The sequence below is a fragment of the Euprymna scolopes genome, chromosome 34 (assembly GCF_053919585.1).
Source record: "Euprymna scolopes isolate OS-2025 chromosome 34, ASM5391958v1, whole genome shotgun sequence".
NCBI classification, from domain to species: domain Eukaryota; kingdom Metazoa; phylum Mollusca; class Cephalopoda; order Sepiida; family Sepiolidae; genus Euprymna; species Euprymna scolopes.
Window position 1 is genome coordinate 85,591,603 of NC_136515.1, and position 13,393 is coordinate 85,604,995.

Here is a 13,393-nt window from a genome sequence, read left to right on the forward strand (position 1 = left end):
AATCATCTCATTTGTATATCACATTTAGAAAAATCGATATTATTAAATAGCGATATCTTAGTTAATGTTTCTAGCGAGAGAATTGTTATAATTGCTCTATTTAAATTATTATTTAATAATTTTTAAACAATAATTACATTGATAATATATTTAATTACATTTTATTCCAACATCGATTTTGTAAAGATCTTATTTTTATAGAGTTATTTGCCCTTCGGAACATAAACAAAAAAACTATCACCAAATAAAAGTTGTTAATCTCAATAAATTTGTAACTTGAAAAAATTATTCCGAGTAGATAGAAAACTGGTTACCCTTTATTGTGTTTTTTTTTTTAAATATTCAAACAAACGAAAAAACACTTACGAAAAACTGAAAAGATTTAATTTGTTTTTTCTATTATAGTTTAAACAGCGATACAGAAATCGGTAAATTTTTACGCTGTGATCGAGCATTGTTTCACACTAAAAAAACATAAAGATCTACCACCTCCCCTCTAAATACCACAATTTACATTTTTTTCTTTTTCCACGTTAATCTCATCAATTACAAACTTAACTTTTTAATTAAAAAAGGTGAATTATTACGTCGTTTAACCCTTAAAAATATAAAGACGTACTATTTTTAGCCTAATATGTTTAAATAGCCTTTATAAATAATATGAGAGAAATTTTGAACGAAAAGAAAATATACATTTTAGAGTAGGGATCCTTTTTCCATATATATATATTTATCTTAAAATGAGCACCCACTTTTTGGCCACCAAGCATACAACGAGACATGTCAGCTGTAGCTTCTTTTCAAGTTTGGCGAACTAGGGGGGGGAACATGACAAATAGAATTTGTTTGTTTTTTGGTGGGGGAGGGGTAATTACATTTGAAACATAAAAATCGATAAATTTAATTAATTTTTATCAGACCACTCTATACTTTCATCTAACAATTTCATCAAAAAAAAAAAAAAACGAAATATGAAAACTTATATTTTAGGTGCGTGAGGATTACATTAGAAACATAATATGCCGAAAAATTTCATTTAATTGTTTTTGGAATTAATTTTTGGTATATCTTCATTTTTTATATTAAGATATATCGTTTGATTTTGCTTAAGGGATTTCTTATTTGTGTTTAGTTTTTATAGCAGAAAATGTTTACTATTTTACTACTGATGTATACCGCTTGGAAGTTTGCTACATTTTCTTTTACTTTTATTAATGTTTTACATTATTCTTTATTGTCCCGGGCTTTTAAATCTTATATGGTATTCGTGTATGAGGTACGAATGTATGGAATGTATGTCATTTTTATTATATATAGCATTTTTTCAGAAACTGACGCATGTGAATACAAGCATTATGTTTTTGTTTTTTACTTTTTACTTCTTATTAGTAAAAATGCTCGAACTGAGATCGAAACCAATACCTAAAGACAGTTACACAAGTACGATAACCGTTAGCCTATTTTTACATGATTTTTAAAAGTGTTTTCAATCCAACTTATAATTTACATGCAAATTTTGTCATGTTTCACGACCACGCATGCGCAGTCGTGAAACAGTTGATAAAGAGATAAAAATCTGATGACCTCGGATGTAACATGTTTAAATGTAGACACATTAGCAGTCATTTTCCCGGATGAAAAGAAATTGAAATCTTGTCCATATATCTGAATATTCTCTATACTAAATATTACTTCTGTAGATCAAAGATTCGTTGGGTATATAGGTTGATAAGTAGCCTCGCACACATTCTCACTTTTATAGATATATATTTATGTATTAATAAAATGATGCGTAAGTAGAGATTACGAGGAGAGATGCAAAAATAGACATGGAAAGAAATTCTCCAAGTAAATATAAGACGTGTATGTGTACAAATGGGAACTCTGCGAAAGTCTACGATTCCAAAAGATCGCAAATATGTCGACGCATACAAACTGAATTGGTCGGAAGTGAGATGAAAATAAAAAATGTATGCTTGGTCGCCTTGATATGGCCATCGAAGTGCGAATGACAAATGATATATCTCTTCACAGATGATTCTAAAGAAATATTTTTAAATGGCGAACGACTTGCATATAGATTACATCTTAAAACGACGAATAAATTATACGGCAGAGACATTGTTGATTCCAACGATGTTATTTTTTATATTTCGGTACATTGGTAGTTGCGCAATCAATTCAAAGAGCGCCCAAAAGCGTCGAATAGTAACTTGTAAGGCGCACATGCATTGACTTGTGTGGTTTAGGATGGTGCATATCATATCAGTGTTATATATAATTCCACTGATGCAATCAGTGGCATATATAATCCTCCTTATGATATCAGTGTTATATATAATTCTAGTTATCATATCAGTGTTATATATATAATCACACCTGATATCAGTGTCATATATTATTCTACTTATAATACATGCGTCATATATAATTCTACTTATGACGTCAGTGGTATATATGATTCCACTTATGATATCTTGGTAATATATTATTCTACTTATGATATCAGTGTCATATATAAGTCTACTTATGATATCAGTGTCATATATAATCACACTTATGATATCAATATTATATATTATTCTACTTATGATATCAGCGTCATATGTAATTCTACTTATGATATAAGTTTTATACATAATTCTGCTTATGATATAAGTTGTATATATAATTCCACTCATAATATCAGTGTTATATATAATTCTACTTCTTGTAATATGAACTATTCTAAGCCAGCATTGTAATGGATGTGTCTGTTGATGTTTTATAGTAGCCTGATATTTGTAGAAACACTGGTTACATAATTATGTTATGGATCAAAGACAACGGATGTTGAGAAATTGCCGTTGGCCGTCACTTAACGTGTAAAGTGATATATTCTGAGTACGAAATCTGCAAAACGAACTCGTACGTAAGTGCATTGTTGTAGACCATTAGTTTTACGGTAATATAAAACATGCTGAGAAACTATTAATATCGACACAAGTGGGACACAATGAAGAAGCTAATTGTGGGGGAGCTGCGGCTTCTCAATTAACTTTGTGAGCAACAGGCGCTGTACTTGTGTGGAAGTGCGTGTGGCAGCCAAATGATGTGTGATTTTCAAAATATGAGAATATAATAACTAGGTTTGTCTGAGTGTTCGTATGAAAGTCGATTGCGTAAAAACAGACCCCAGAATTCGAAAGGCCAATCAACCCCAAAAAAACTTGTCATCAAAGCCTACAAAAACTAAACAATGTTCAAGTATTATGTATGTTTATCTCTCTTTCTTTCTTTTACTCTCTTTATCTATCGCTCAATGAAGAGAAAGATGAAAATTGAATTATAATTGTGTTTTTTAAACAGTCGAACTTGAAACGTGTTCGTGACAGACGCATTGGCAGTTTGTGCTACCCTTGAAAACGTTGTTACAATACCTGATTTAAATATGCTCATTTGGTATTAAATAAAAGAAAAATCCTATTTCTATAAAAATGCCTTTGTTCGCTGTCTTGTATAAGTGTTAAATTTCAGTACGCGGTTCCTGCTATTAAATGCCGACGATGATGTAACAACGTAACGAAGATTCGCCAACCCGCAAGAAGAAACTCATGCCAGCCGGTTATAGCCGACGTTATATCGACACATTAATACTTCTATAGCCCATATGCCTATAGTTTGATACGGTTTGATCGTGTCTGACACGTAGAGAGCTTATTGTCGTTCAAAAGAAGTTTCTAAAAGGGTAACTCTCCTTAAACCACACAACTAGTATTTCAATTTTGAGACTTAAAGTTAAATCATTTAAATTTTCTATGTTTTTTTTTTCATTTAAGCTTTTATGTGATAAAATATTTAAGAAAACAATTAAGATCGGTTTTAATTCTGACAAGTCATGCCATTCTATTTGAACCAAATATACAAATTATTGAACTGCGAAAAGATAAGTTTCGGTACATACTTACCATTAATAATTCCTTACTATTCATAGGTAACACGTGTTTGTTTTTATTGTTGATATCCATGGCAAAATTCTCAGCATTTATTTCCGTTCTTATTTGATTCTTACTATATGCAACAAATACCAATGTTTAGAATCGATTGTATAAAACTTTTTTTTATAAATGCGTATGCCTATCATGTGTAGTTATCATAAACGCCGATAAAACAAAGTTAGTTTTACCTACACACCTTAGTAGATATAACAGACTCTGCCTGAAGTTTTTTTGAACCGTTATTTTATTCGCTTATTTTCTCCCAGCCGGAATTTATCGTTTGAAATATTTTTTGGCTTCGAGCGATTTAGAAATGTCAGCGTATTACTCTTAATAATTATTTTGCAATTATATGATTGATTTCTGAAATTCAACTATATAATTTTTTAATCGTGATAAGTCCTATTTCTACATAAAATTCTCATATTCTCACAAAAAATGGTATTACCTAATGTTCTTATCATTCTCAAAGTAATCATTTTATTTTTAACTAAAACAAGTTTAAAAGAAAGGTAAACGAGTATGGGACAATGAAAACGAGCGGTTTTTCCTGTTGTAAACTGATTAAAATGTATACGTCCACAGATTTTGTGCACCTTTGTGAGCCATTGGCTATCGCTCTGCATTTGTTTTTCGTTGCGAAATGCAGCTTCCTATTTATAAAATCAAAATTTGAAGAGCTACGAAGCTATTAAATCGAGGGAACGTTTGTGCTCTAGAATTTTCTTCTACACAACACCACAATACTCAACGCAGTTGTTGCAGAGTTTAATGACGGCTTTCTGCTTTGACGAACGTCTCGGATATGGGGTTAATTTCTTAGAGTCTCACACCGTAAATATCTGTAATAAAGAATTCAAATTTAAGGTTATAAATGCATGTTTAGTCATTAACATGATGCATAACTCCCTCTTATCCTCTCGAGAGGAATAGAAAAAATAAAAGGACTCACGTTTGAAAACTGCCTGTATCTCTATTATTATTTTTACCTTTGTTTTGCGGTCCTGGATATGACCTTAAACTATATCCGATGGTGAGGCCGCAGCTTGCGGGCTTAAGGGAGTGTGGAGCTACCCTTTAATTGCCATTGCTCCCAGGTCCACTCTGACCAGAGTGGCAGTATCTGTAAGGGTCCCAACTATGGGTTAAATAGAAACCGACTTAAAAAAAAAAAAAAAACACATATCATCTATTAAAAAATTGTTCTTCAAAATCACTGGATTGGGCATTAAATAAACCAAAAGTGTCGATATGCCGTAAAACAAAAACAACCAACCAACCTTTGGTTTGCTACCATTTTCATTCAATTATGTAACGACTAAGGTACTGGTCTGGCCCGGGAATTTAATGTTAATTAGTTAGTTTCATATAGAGTAAATTTAAGCATTTCATCATGTATAATGACATTACATCTACACTATGTATAGGTGTGATTAGTGCATCATTTTTTGGTACAAGTAAATTTCCAAAGATTTATTGTAGGTGCGAAGTTTCCATATGTGCCGATTAGTATCGTTAAAATACTGGATATGGCCTAGTGCGATTTTGCATGTTACGCTATCAATGCCGGATAATATGTGGCGTTGTTTTCATACGGTGTTTTTTTTTATTATTGAATGTACGATATTATGACCACAAAAGTACATTCAATAATAAGAAACACCGTATGAAAACAACACTAGCAAATAAATACTGGGAACTCAAGAAAAGCGGACATTCGCCGATAGTCGAATGGAAAATAATAAGACAAGCTACCACGTGTACGGACATAGACGACCCAAGTAAATTATACCTTCATGAAAAATTTGCTATCCTGTACGTTAAAGATCCCCAACATCTATAAAACTGTAGAAGAGAAATAGCAAACAACTATCTTCACAAGATAAATTTTATCTAGGATAGCGATATAAAATAGTTTTAAAGCAAACAAAAACAACAAAAAATAAACAAATAAATTAATTAAATAAACATGAATATACATAAACGATCACACATATATTTATGCATATATATATGTGCATATATATGTGCATATATATGTACATATATATATATATATATAAACTAACATAAAAAACACAAAGCATTAACCTAGATTTAAAACAGATACCGAAACTAGATATACAGGCTAAATAGAGCACACAAAATGAGTAGGTAAACCAGAGGTGAAATAGGCCTTTGCCAGATAAGTACATGCTCATTGGCTGATAGGAAGGGCGCGGTGGATACTAGAAAGCTGATTGGCATACTAAAATCTCAATAGAAGATGCGTATATAAAAACCACAAACAAACACAAATTTCGCGCATAAGCTTGAAGAGTCCTAGATTTGAGGAAACGCGGAATATTCAGTGTAGCTTAATCGCAATATATATTTCATAACACTATATATATATATATGTATGTATATATATATGCATATATATATATATATATATATATATATATATATAAATTTATTAAATATATATGGCGATTAAGCTACACTGAATATTCGGCGTTTCATCCACTCTAGGATTCGTCAGGCTCCAGGCGCATAAGCCTGACGAATCCTAGAGTGGATGAAACACCGAATATGCAGTGTAGCTTAATCGCCATATATATTTCATAAATTACTAACTAGCTCTACCTACGTCTTGAGCACTTTTGAAGTAAATACTTAAAGTTTACGCATAAATCTATACTCTTGTATATTAATTTTATGTGAGTAAATAAAGTAGTTGTATATATATATATATATATATATATATATATATATATATATATATATATATATATGTATACATTGTCCTTTTGGCATGGCGAATTATCTTGCATAAAGATAGCTTTATCGAAACCTGAGTTCTTTATTATTGGCACAGCATTATCTGTAACAATGTTTTTATAGAACTATGCTGGGTGTTAATCGAGCAGAGACGTGGTACCTTGGCTAGAAAACATTCCAATACCTTGACGCTTCTGCCCCCCCCAAACTTTCAGTTTTCTTAGTACACTTTGCACTAAATCCTTCGCCAATACATCTCTTTATATTTTTTCTTCACCATTGCCAAATAAATTTAACTTGCTTTCATCACTGAAAAAAATTTTGCCCAATTTTTATATGTCCAAATTACATATCTGTTTGCAAACTCTAATCTCCTTTTCTTAGTCTTCGAACTAACAAGTGGTTTCTGCCCTGGGTCCGATTAAACAGCCCTATTTCTTGCAGTCGTCCAGAAACAGTCTGTCTTGCGCATTAACACATGAGGTACTATAGATAACTCTTTTAATTTCTCTGCAAGACTTAAAACCGCTATTTAATGGCATACCCAGCATTATTCGACTTTCTCTTGCTGAAGTGTTCCGGGGTGCGTCGGTTTTAAAATCATTAACTCATTTGCCAGCATCAACAACTCTGCCTACAACACACTTGAAACGTTTCACTTTCTCTGAAAACGGTCGAACTTATTTTTTATTTAACTTCAGTAAGTTTTAAGATATCAAGGGGCTCTCCCTTGAAGCTAATACTTGATTCTGTTATAATTTACATTTATATCACTGGGTTCTTTTAAGAATAGACGCTCTTCCCTTTATGTCTGCTATTTGTATCTCGTTACAGCTTGGTCTTCCAGGGATTGCTTCTAAGTATTTCTGAAGGTTCTTTATTATTAAACCAGTTGTTCCTACCACAACTGGTATAATGTTTATTTATTTCAGAGACCATGTGGTTTCCGATCATTTTTAGGTCCTGATCTTTTGTTATATTTTCCCGTTCAGCTCTATTAAGGCCAAAATCATTTGGGACCGTGACATCGATAATGAGCGCAGTTCTTTCGGGCTTGTTCCATATTACAATATCTGGGTTGATAGTGCTGTCTTGTATGTATCTGCGCGCCTGTATGTCTTTGTCATAGAATACGATCACTTTTTTCGTTTGATGTTATCTGTGGAGGTTCATGCTCTAAGATGTTCGTTCCTCTGTCAAGTTGCACCCTCCACAGATCTTCCAATGGAGGTACTTACATACTTTGTTGTGACGGGCAGTATAAAGACCATCTGCCAATAAGACATGCAGACATATATATATATACACAAAACACAACACACACACACACACACACACACACACATATATATATATATATATATATATATATATATATATATATATATATAAGTGTGGGGGAGTATATGTTGAATTTGTGCACGTATTCAGTTGCCAAACGGAACCTATACCCTTCTTGTTATGCTTTATTCTTTTACAACAAGGTGTTTAACGACTAGTATTCAACATTATATTATACCTGCTTGGAAATAGTTTTTGAACGTTTGAGTGCAGCCTTATATTCCAGAATGTTTTGCTGATAAATTATGTTAATGGGCACAGTAGTCTGATATGATTCATAGTAACTTGACTCTGTTATTTTACACTATTGGCTTAGAAAATCATCAAAAATATCTACTTTAAAAAATAGCGCCGAATATCGACCCATCTGAGTAATTGTGCGTCAGTTTAAACTTAAAATAATTAATATATATTTTCATCGTGTATTATTGTCGAGCCGAAACTGAAATTTTATTACACCGTGGCTGTAAGTTGTGACTGAGTAAAATATTATGGATTTGGGCGAATGTCACATTACTACCTGGCAGCATAACTTGGCGGCAAATATTACTATAGATACTATATCCAACTGCATGTAAATGGCATTTAGCGGATAGAGCGTAAAATGTAAGCTCCCAAATCAAAACGTGTCAGGACTAAAGGTGTTGCAGGCGATGACGAGAAAAATGACCTGACGCGTTCAGTAAACAAAGCAGGGGTTTTAAGTAACCCATTGTTGGGATCGGTACACACGAGATTTCGTTCAACAATGCCAGAAAATTGATTCTGCCTCGAGACGTTGTCTGAGAGTCGCTATCATTAAGAGTAAGTTGGGAAAATTAAGTGAATAAAAAAATTGTTAACTGGTTTCTTCTTCTAACATGTAAAGTTTTGAATTAAAAGAAATGAAATCTCAGCAATCTAGATCGTGTTTCTATGTATATGAGATTAGATTTAATTTAGACAAAAGATCAACCACTACGAGAGCATCACGGCTCACAGAGAAAATAACGTTGAGAAAGTAAGGAATGGCATAGCATGTGGGTTACCTGAACCTGTAAGTTGTCCAAAATAGTGTTTCATATGTTTTTTAGAAAGAAAAACATCTTATGAATACGTTACTAAATATGTAGCAATAACATGACTAAGCAGACTTGTTAGTCGCAACACAAAACCATATTTTGATAGGAACCTTTCGAAATGTAATAAGATACCAACTGAGAAAACTTGATATTTGGAACTCGGAATAGTATTATAATACGCTATGTATAACGTCGAACCCAATAAAAACGCATTGACCTTGATGTTTCTTTCAAAATCTTCTAAATTTGTACAAAAAGTATTCTCTATTATATAAAAATCTGTTTATAACGAAGAATTTTAATCCATTACAATCGGTATATTTAAATCGAGTACGTTTAATATAAATAACCAACACCCACACCCACATGTATATATGAGTGTATACATACGCACATATATAATTACACACACATACACACACAAACATATATATATATATATATATATATATATATATAGAGAGAGAGAGAGAGAGGGGATGGAGAGTGAGAGAGAGGAAGATACCAATATTGGTGTTTAAACTATTAAGTATAGAACATAAGCATAATACAGAATATATTAATGTTTATATAAAGAGTAATAACTTAGGAATTTATATTTAATATAAACACACATATTAAATACCATGGGAAACTTCGTATACGTACCGTAAGTATTGGATTAAATTGGAGATCATGTTGCGACAGTTTTGTAAAATCTAAAGTCAAGAGTGATGTTGCTTTTATCTCCAGATTCATCACGAAGCTCGTTGTTTGAATAGACGCATCTTTATAGCATTCACTCTTATCTAGGTCTTCTACGAGTCAGCTTTACCTTTCGTTTGATCTTAGGCGCGAGCTTCAAGAAATGATGCACAAATGTAAGACAACGCTAGTAAATCAATATGACAAAATTTGAATGAAATGCGAATTGTGCAACTCTTTAGGTACTACCATTTGACACTAGCGCCATTCACGAACAGTATGTGACAATAGTATTAGGTCTGCTGATGTGTGACGTCTTTCAGATGCCAGGCAGGATTCGATTTACGTTTCTGTTTAATTGAATATACAGGATTTAATCGAATAAGTATTCGAATAACGTTTGGGGGGACAAGAGTAAAATGTAGTACCTGTTTAGATATACACATCATATATATTGTAATCGGATAGTAAATCGCTGTACTTTTAACTGAAGTAAATGTTATTTTATGTGCGTGTGTTTTACTTCCAATCTATAGTTTCTTTTTTAAACAACTAGGGGTTCACAAATAATTAGCGATCTTTGTATAATTCTGTCCTAGTGTGGGGGTAAGTATATATAAATAAATATATAATACGTCAACAGGATTTAAATATTATCATAGGTGACCTACATAAAAATAATATAATCATTTTTTCTCTATAAAAACACACAGGCTTTCAATGTAATTACTCGTCAAGTTTCTGCGAAACTTGTGTTCCGGATGGGTTGAAATGAAACATCTTCGACTTAATCTGAGCATATCAAATATCATTCGCTCTATTAAACACTGCATTAATATACACTTGTCCCAGTTGATACATTTCTAATGACTCCGTTTACGTTTGTTTTTTTCGCGACTTACGTTATTTACAGTTTGAGAGAGTTCCACTTGTAACTTTAATTAACGGCTTTGCCAATTCGGCATTACTGAAAATTGGACTTATTTCCCATAGTTATTTTTTACATAGGCATTGCCACTTATCAAGGCCATAAACCACCCGAGGATAAGGTTAAGAGTGTACAGTAGTCAATTGGATTATTAAGTATTCGATAGTAATGGAAATTCCGAACATTTGTTTACTTAAAGCGGACAGCTCATCAAGAACTTGTTTACGTTGGACTTGAAGACAACCATATTGTAGTCAGCTGGAGATCAAGTAAATGGAAGTCAATTCCACAGGCGTGCAATTCTAAGAAAGGAGCTTTGTTCATGGACTCTACGTTTAGGTTTAGGCACAAATTAAGACTGGGGGAATTATTGATAGTGCTTTTAGCTAGACGATTTTTCTTGTGAAAATTTAGATTAGAAGCTCAGTCGAGAAATTGCCATGAAAATAACGATAAAGTAGAGACAAACTCGCACCATCTCTTCTGTGAGATAGAGGTTGCACGGAAGAGAAAATGACATCTACAAAGCTACGAAGACTATTTTGAACTCTATCAAGGTCGGACAAGTCATTTCTAGTAGCTTCTGCCCAGATGTGGCGACAGTACTCCATCCTTGGACGTACCTGGTTCTTATATAGATAGAGAATTGCATCAGCAGTGAGATATCTACTAGATCGATAGAAGGATCGACCATTTTTCTAGTGGCCTTGGCAACATATTTGATGTACGTGTTCTATTTAAGATCATGAGCAAAGGTCAAGCCCAGACGCTTGTCAAAGATGAGACCTCTCCAAAACGAGAGCCATTCACTTCAGTTCATGCGATATGGGGATCAGAGCGTTGATGATGGTTTTAGATGGATTAAAAGTAACCAGCCACTCTTCGCCATTGGACCATGTGCTCAAGATCAGAGGAGAGAGAATCGGTGATAACTTGGTCGTTTACGGTCTTTTATATGCTACCATAGATGGTAGTGTCGTCAGCATAAATGTCTGCGAATTATGTAGGATGTGATTTGGAAGATCAGTAATGTAGATCAGGAAGAGAGTTGCACCCAGGATGGACCCCTGAGGGAATCCATAATTAATACTGTCAGCTTCTGATTTTTCCCATACACTACATACTTATGAACCTATCAGAGAGAAATTATTAAATAATTGAGTAAAAATGTCCAGCTATACCATAGCTGGAAATCTTGTGAAGTAAACCTTTATGGCATACCCTATCAAAGGCTTTGATATGTCAAGAGCAATTACCCTAGAAGTGTACCGTCCAGAAATTCGCTAATCATATAAGATATAACTCAGCACATCTGCTGTAGATCTAGCAGAACGGAAACCATATTGTGTATCACTAAGAAGGTTATTTTTGCTGAGATGGTTGATTACTTCTTTATTTAACACTGATTCCAGTAACTTACTCATGGCGCCCAGGAGAGTTATTGGTCTGTTCTGTTAAGGGGACGAGGGATCACCTGAATTCTTAAATACAGGGCATACTGATGAGATTTTCCAGGGTGATGGAAAGAAATTCTCCTTAAGACAACGTTGAAACAGTTTTGTAAGTACGGGCGCTATTTCTGATTGATGTTTTTGAGTACTAGAATTGGAATACCCTCAGGGCCAGTTGCTTTACTGGAATCAAAGTTTTTGATTAGCTTGGCAACATCACATACATACATTTGTATATGACATAGCGTGTTTTCTGATACAGGAGGAACTATTGGGGGTTGGCAGCCTTGGTCGCAAAGGGTAGAATTAGCTGCAAAGTTCTTTGCAAAGTGTTTGGCTTTGTGTGATGCTGACGAGATTACCCCAGGTCCATCGATGATAGTTGGGATAAACCGCAGGCTTCTGTTGTGGATTCTGTTTGCTATTTGCTAAAATTGGTGGGAACCAACCGCTGCCCAGCTACTGTGGACTTTATGGACTGAGCATATAACTCACTAGCGTTCTTTATTACTTTCTTACAATGGTTTCTCGCAGTCCGTAAATCGGATTTAGCTACCATACATCTATTACGTTGGAAGCAATGAAAAAAGTGATTTCTGTACGCAATGCCAGCAGTACATTCTGGAGAGAATCATGGCTGTCTGTTAGATTTTTGCTGGAACATTTTCGAGGGTATGAAATGGGCTATACCTACAATTAACCATTCTTTCAGGTCTGATAAGTTAATGACTTATGTAGTTATTATTGCATTACTTATATGTTTGTCACGTAAATTTGTAAACTATGTTGACTTCTAGTTTTCTTTAATTCTATTCCACTTTTTGCCGGTAAAAATTTTTAGATTAAATTTGTCTTAATTTTTAATTTCATACCTATATAGTAAAGTAATGTCTCTTAATTATCATCTCAAAAATGAGAACATAGCAAATAAATTAAAATATAATGATAATCCTGTGAAAAGTGTTATATATTACTAGCTGGGCGCCCGGCCGTACAAATCACTTAGGCATTATATTATAATTTATGCAGATTTCGTATGTATTATTATAGTAAAATCATGTGTTTGATGTCATATATTACGAGGTCCAATTTTCAAAAAATAAATTAAGTAATAAAATAAAATAAAATAAAATGTATAATAATGATAATGTAGTTTATCAAATTTCGTCTGTGTTTGTTTACAATACC